General features: G+C 43.5%; 1 pseudogene; it reads right to left on the bottom strand.

The window, feature by feature from the left end:
- Positions 1-329: 329 nt before the first annotated feature.
- On the bottom strand, positions 330-448 carry LOC124556899 (annotated as a pseudogene).
- Between the last annotated feature and the right edge of the window lie 5,168 nt (positions 449-5,616).

Raw genomic sequence — 5,616 nt, 5'->3', positions numbered from 1 at the left:
TGTAAAAGACTTCCAACAAAATAAAATAAATAAAAATTAAAAAAGTGATTAAAGCAACGGCTCATGAAACAGAACTTCGGAAAAAGTGGTTAAAGCAGCCGTTCATGAGAATCTATAAATAACTCCTTTCGAACAGGCCTCAGAAAGCCCAACGGCACCGACCGACCGCCATGTCATCCCTTGCCGATAGACATAACTGGACCCGGATGTAGAGGGGCATGTGCTTGCCATATCACTCTCAATGGCGTTGTCAATTTTTGTGACCGGAGTCGCTACTTCTCAGTAAGTAGCTCATCAATTGGCCTCATAAGGGGTGAGTTTACCCCGCTTGCCAACAGCGCTCGGTAGACCCAGACGGTCACCCGTCCAAGTGCTAGCCAAGTCCGACAGCTCTTAACGTCGGTGATCTGATGGGAACCGGTGTTAGTACTGCGGCAAGGCCATTGGCTAGAAACAGTAAATTTGGGTTCGAAAAAAAGCGGCTAAGACGACAGCTCATGTAAAGCGGGTAATACGGGTTCGAGTGCAGGTCCGGCACAAATTTTCACTGTCGTCATTCCATTATACAGCTGGAGGCGGTTCATATTCGCAGCTGCGAATACATTTCAAGGGATTAACGTAGGCCGTCGAGAAAGTTTAGAAATGGGTAGCTCGTTCTGTACTATCGCGGAATATGAGAGAGTGTTACGGATGTGATACGAGAGTTGCCGTTGCAAAAATTAATATAAGGTGTGTGTGTCGTTGCGGTGTGATCTTATTATGAAATTTTAGTAACCAACTTTCAACTCGAAATGCGAAAATATTTTATTGGCCCCCACGTACGCAGGAAGAAATGATCATCAAAATAAGAGGAATCATAGCCCACACGGAAAAATTTAAGTGTTCGTTTTTCCTGCACGCTAGTCGAGAGTGGGACAGTAGAGAAACAGTCTGAAGAATGTTCGATGAACCCTCTGCCAGATTGTGAATTGCAGAGTAGTCAGTAGATGTTGATGTCAAAAGAAGTATAAATGTCTTCTGTAGTTTTTTTTAAATTTTTTTGCAGAGATGAGAAATTTCCATTATTGTTATTATTATTGTTGTTGTTGTTATTATAATCATTATTACTAGGTTGATGCATAAGTTCGTAACGTTTTTCCATAAATTTAATAAATACAATAATTACACATAACAGAGATTTTAGTCATCAATAATACACTCTCGCCGGCCGGAGTGGCCTTGCGGTTCTAGGCTCTACAGTCTGGAGCCGAGCGACCGCTACGGTCGCAGGTTCGAATCCTGCCTCGGGCATGGATGTGTGTGATTTCCTTAGGTTAGTTAGGTTTAATTAGTTCTAAGTTCTAGGCATCTGATGACCTCAGAAGTTGAGTCGCATAGTGCTCAGAGCCATTTGAACCAATACACTCTCCTTCACTATTTACAACAGTATGCCAACGATGGGGTACTTTTCGATTCCGCGACTGCAAAAATAACGTGGGCGGCATAAAGACACCATTTCTCGTCACCAGTAACGATACAGGATAGGAACGGTCGGTGTTGTTCACGAGCCAATCGATGACGAACTAGAAGAGGTGTAAATATTTGTGATTTTGGCGTACAGAATGCGGTACCCATACATCGGATTTTTGAAACTTCCCCATTATATGCAAATGTCACATGATGGTGAAATTACCACAGTTCACCACATTTGTCAGTTCTCGTGTACACTGACGTGGACCATTGTGGTTTAATGTGTTTCAACAATCTTCATCAAACCCCAAAAACTCTTCCTGAATGTGTAGAGTCACCATTGCAAAACCACCCTCCTTAAAACGATTAAACACTTTCCATCCCGTGGTCTGTTCTATGGCATTGACCCATAGACGGTGCAAATGTTTCTGTCTGACTCCGTTGCTGCTACCCGTCTATTGAACTCAAACAGAAGAATATGTCGGAAACGTTCCGATTTCTCCACTTGTCACTTCATTCTCTACCGTCCACAGCTCCACTACCTCCAAAGGACCAACTGACGATATCTTAACTCAAATAACAACAATGAACTATAAATAAAAAATGACACTCAACAAATAAACAAATAGCAACCGGAATACCAACATGCAAAACAAAAGAGCTACAAACTTATGCACCAATCTAATATTATTATTAAATGAAACAGTTTTAAGCTAAACCAATAAAATAAATTTGCAGCAAATAAACAAACCAATGGAATTCATACAGATGGGAATACCATGACTCTTAATACGGAACAGGCAAAGGTAAAGGTTCTCAATGCACGAAATTTTAGAATTTCCTAAATGAAGACTGAATATCATTAAATCTGGCTATCAGCAAAATTTTAATAAGCCTAGCATTGTACAATACATAAGGTCGCGACATTTGATCATGTAATAGATAGTAACCGAACTATAAAAAATATAAGTCGAAGTCACCTGCCAGAGATTAAACATTACAACTCTAGTATATTTGAGAAGATCGTATAGCCAAACTGCGTCCCATGGAGCAAAACCCGCAAAGACAGATGGATTTCTTACTGTTATTTCCACTTAAGGCTAAATAGAACAGAAGAAACGCATTCCGTAATAGTTTTCCATTTGTAATTAATTCATGTTTGGGATCTATAGCCGGAGTTGCGGTACGGTTCTAGTCTGGAACCTCGTGACCGCTACGGTCTCAGGTTCGAATCCTGCCTCGGGCATGGATGTGTGTGATGTCCTTAGATTAGTTAGGTTTAATTAGTTCTAAGTACTAGGCGACTGATGACCTCAGACGTTAAGTCGCATAGTGCTCAGAGTTATTTTTTGGGATCTATATCCAAACATCGAATTACAAAGTTTTTCTTAATTGGTTACCTTCATACTTTATGTCCTTGTCTTTTTCAAAATGGCTCTGAGCACTATGGGACTTAACATCTAAGGTCATCAGTCCCCTAGAACTTAAAACTACTTAAACCTAACTAACCTAAGGACATCACACACATCCATGCCCGAGGCAGGATTCGAACCTGCCACCGTAGCGGTCGCGCGGTTCCAGACTGAAGCGCCTAGAAGCGCTCGGCCACCTCGGCCGGCCTGTGTTTTTCGGTTAGGAGATTGATATGATGCAGTTTTACCCGCTAGTCTATCCCGTACTAGCATACTTCTGTTGTTCTATTTTTCCACGCCTGATGAACCCGTTTCTGTTTTTTTTTTTTTTTTTTTTCCCCTCTTCTTCACTGAAAATCACAGCAAACAGCATGAGAACGTCGTCCGAGAATTTCGCCAACCCGGCCGCTCAGGTGCATTGCCATCCGCAGGAAGAGACCCTGACCACTGTGAATAAGCGTCACTGTTGCATCACGGCCAGTCGCGGCATTGTCGTTTCACTGACGCGTGTGAACAGAGAGGCCTTAAGCCCGCCGAGCCTGCCAGCGCCCGACCGCTCCGTTGTGTTGCCCGCACCGTGCGGTTGAGCCCAGGACAGAGTGCGCGAGCCGCGATGCCCCGAAGAGGCCGGCGGGTACTCAGCCGAGCCTGGGAGTCAACACGGCTCGGTGCAACAGGGAAACTGACAGAGCTGGAAACGGGATTATGCACCCCTACGAAGACATTTCAACTCAAGGTTCAGCGCAAGACACTGGATTGATAATATCGTAAGCAAGTCGCAACTGTTTCCGTTTCCTTAATAGAGCTTTTGGGTTGTCGTACATTATTATTAGAAAATGTGAGGAAGAGAAAAAAGAAGCTTCTTTGAAATTCGAGGAGGGAGCCTACACTGTTTTGAAGAAATTAGGAGATACCATGGTATGGTAAAACTGTACAAGGATTGTAGATAATGAAAATAAATCTGTAGGTTTTGCAGAGTGAAGTGACTCCCGTAAGTTATTAGCTTTCTGTAATGGCAATACGAGTATCCTGTTGCGATAATTGAATACCTGAAAAGCTTCTCCTAATAGGGATATCAAATATCAATAGTATCAACTTCTCTGCGTCAGCAGAATCTATTGTGCTGGAGACGTGTGTAACAAATTGCGCTAGAGATCTGCGGTCTCCTAGCGCAGTTGCAGGAAATGGCGTTCAGCGTATTGCCCAGACGCAGATAGAAATAAGAGCACAGTACGCCACTGCAAGTGCAAGAGGGGTGCTTCATCACCCACCAACAATATCTCTAAATGTAAAACAAAAAATTGCAGACGAATACGGTGTGGCTATGGTCCCCCAAGTGTGGCAAGATATAGAGAATGGTGAGTTCGCATGTACGAAGGACATGTGGACAAGCACGTGCGCTAAGACGCATTATTTAACTCATTCTACACATTCAGTCTCAAGAGAATTGCAGAGGAAAAATCGGGTCATATTTGTTGCAGAGTTCCCGTTAAATATGGAGAAAAGTGGTACAGATATACGGGAGCAAACTGAGACCGAGCGAGGTGGCGCAGCGGCCAACCTGAATTAGGTTTTCCGTGATTTACCTAAATAGCTCCAGACAAATTCCAGGACGGTTCTTTTGAAAGGGCACAGCCGATTTCCTTCCATAATCCAATGGGACCGATGACCTCGCTGTTTGGTCCCCTCCCCCAAATCAGCCAACCAACCAAAAAGCCATCTGTCGAGGGTTACGTTCATTGCTGTTAAGGGAACAAATGTGAAAAAGACAGTTAAGATCTATGGTCGCCATCCACTCCCTTAGCACTGTTCTACGCCACGCCTTTCAGGATAAGTGGTTATAGGAGTATTGTCCTAATGTTTACACATCGTTGGAAACAACGATCAATGTCGTACCTTATTTTAAAAGGAGAAGCCATATCAAAAACGGTTCAAGTGACTCAAAGCACTATCGGATATAACATCTGAGGTCATCAGTCCCCTAGACTAAGAACTAGTTAAACCTAACTAACCTAAGGACATCACACACATCCATGACCCAGGTAGGATCGAACACGCGACTATAGCAGCAGCGCGGTTCCGGACTGAACCACCTACAACCGCTCGGCCACAGCGGCCGGTGCCATATGGAAGACTCGCAGTTTACCGCAAAGCAGCACGTTGACACTCCAATAAATTCCTTTCGTGTCGTGCTAAACTCCGTGATTATGTAGCATAAACAAATTGCCGATGTTTTACGTCAGTTCGAGAAAATACACTTGTTTGAGAACTGGTATTACCAGGTAGTTGAGAAATTAATTCTGTTTATCGTAATACACTACTGCACATTAAAATTGCCACACCAAGAAGAAATGCAGATGATAAACGGGTATTCATTGGACAAATACATTATACTAGAACTGACATGTGATTACATTTTCACGCAATTTGGGTGAATAGATCCTGACAAATCAGTACCCAGAACAACCACCTCTGGCCGTAACAACGGCCTTGATACGCCTGGCGCTACAGTTTGGAGTCGAGAGACCGCTACGGCCGCAGGTTCGAATCCTGCCTCGGGCATGGATGTGTGTGATGTCCTTAGGTTAGTTAGGTTTAATTAGTTCTAAGTTCTAGGCGACTGATGGCCTCGGAAGTTAATTCGCATAGTGCTCAGTGCCATTTGAACCATTCGATACGCCTGGGCATTGAGTCAAACAGAGCTTAGATGGCGTGTACAGGTACAGCTGCTCATGCAGCTTCATCACGATACCAC

This window comes from Schistocerca americana, chromosome X (genome assembly GCF_021461395.2).
Source record: "Schistocerca americana isolate TAMUIC-IGC-003095 chromosome X, iqSchAmer2.1, whole genome shotgun sequence".
In the NCBI taxonomy this organism is placed as follows: Eukaryota; Metazoa; Arthropoda; class Insecta; order Orthoptera; family Acrididae; genus Schistocerca; species Schistocerca americana.
The sequence above is the reverse complement of the archived record's forward strand: the minus strand, read 5'-3'. Positions and strand labels throughout refer to the sequence as shown.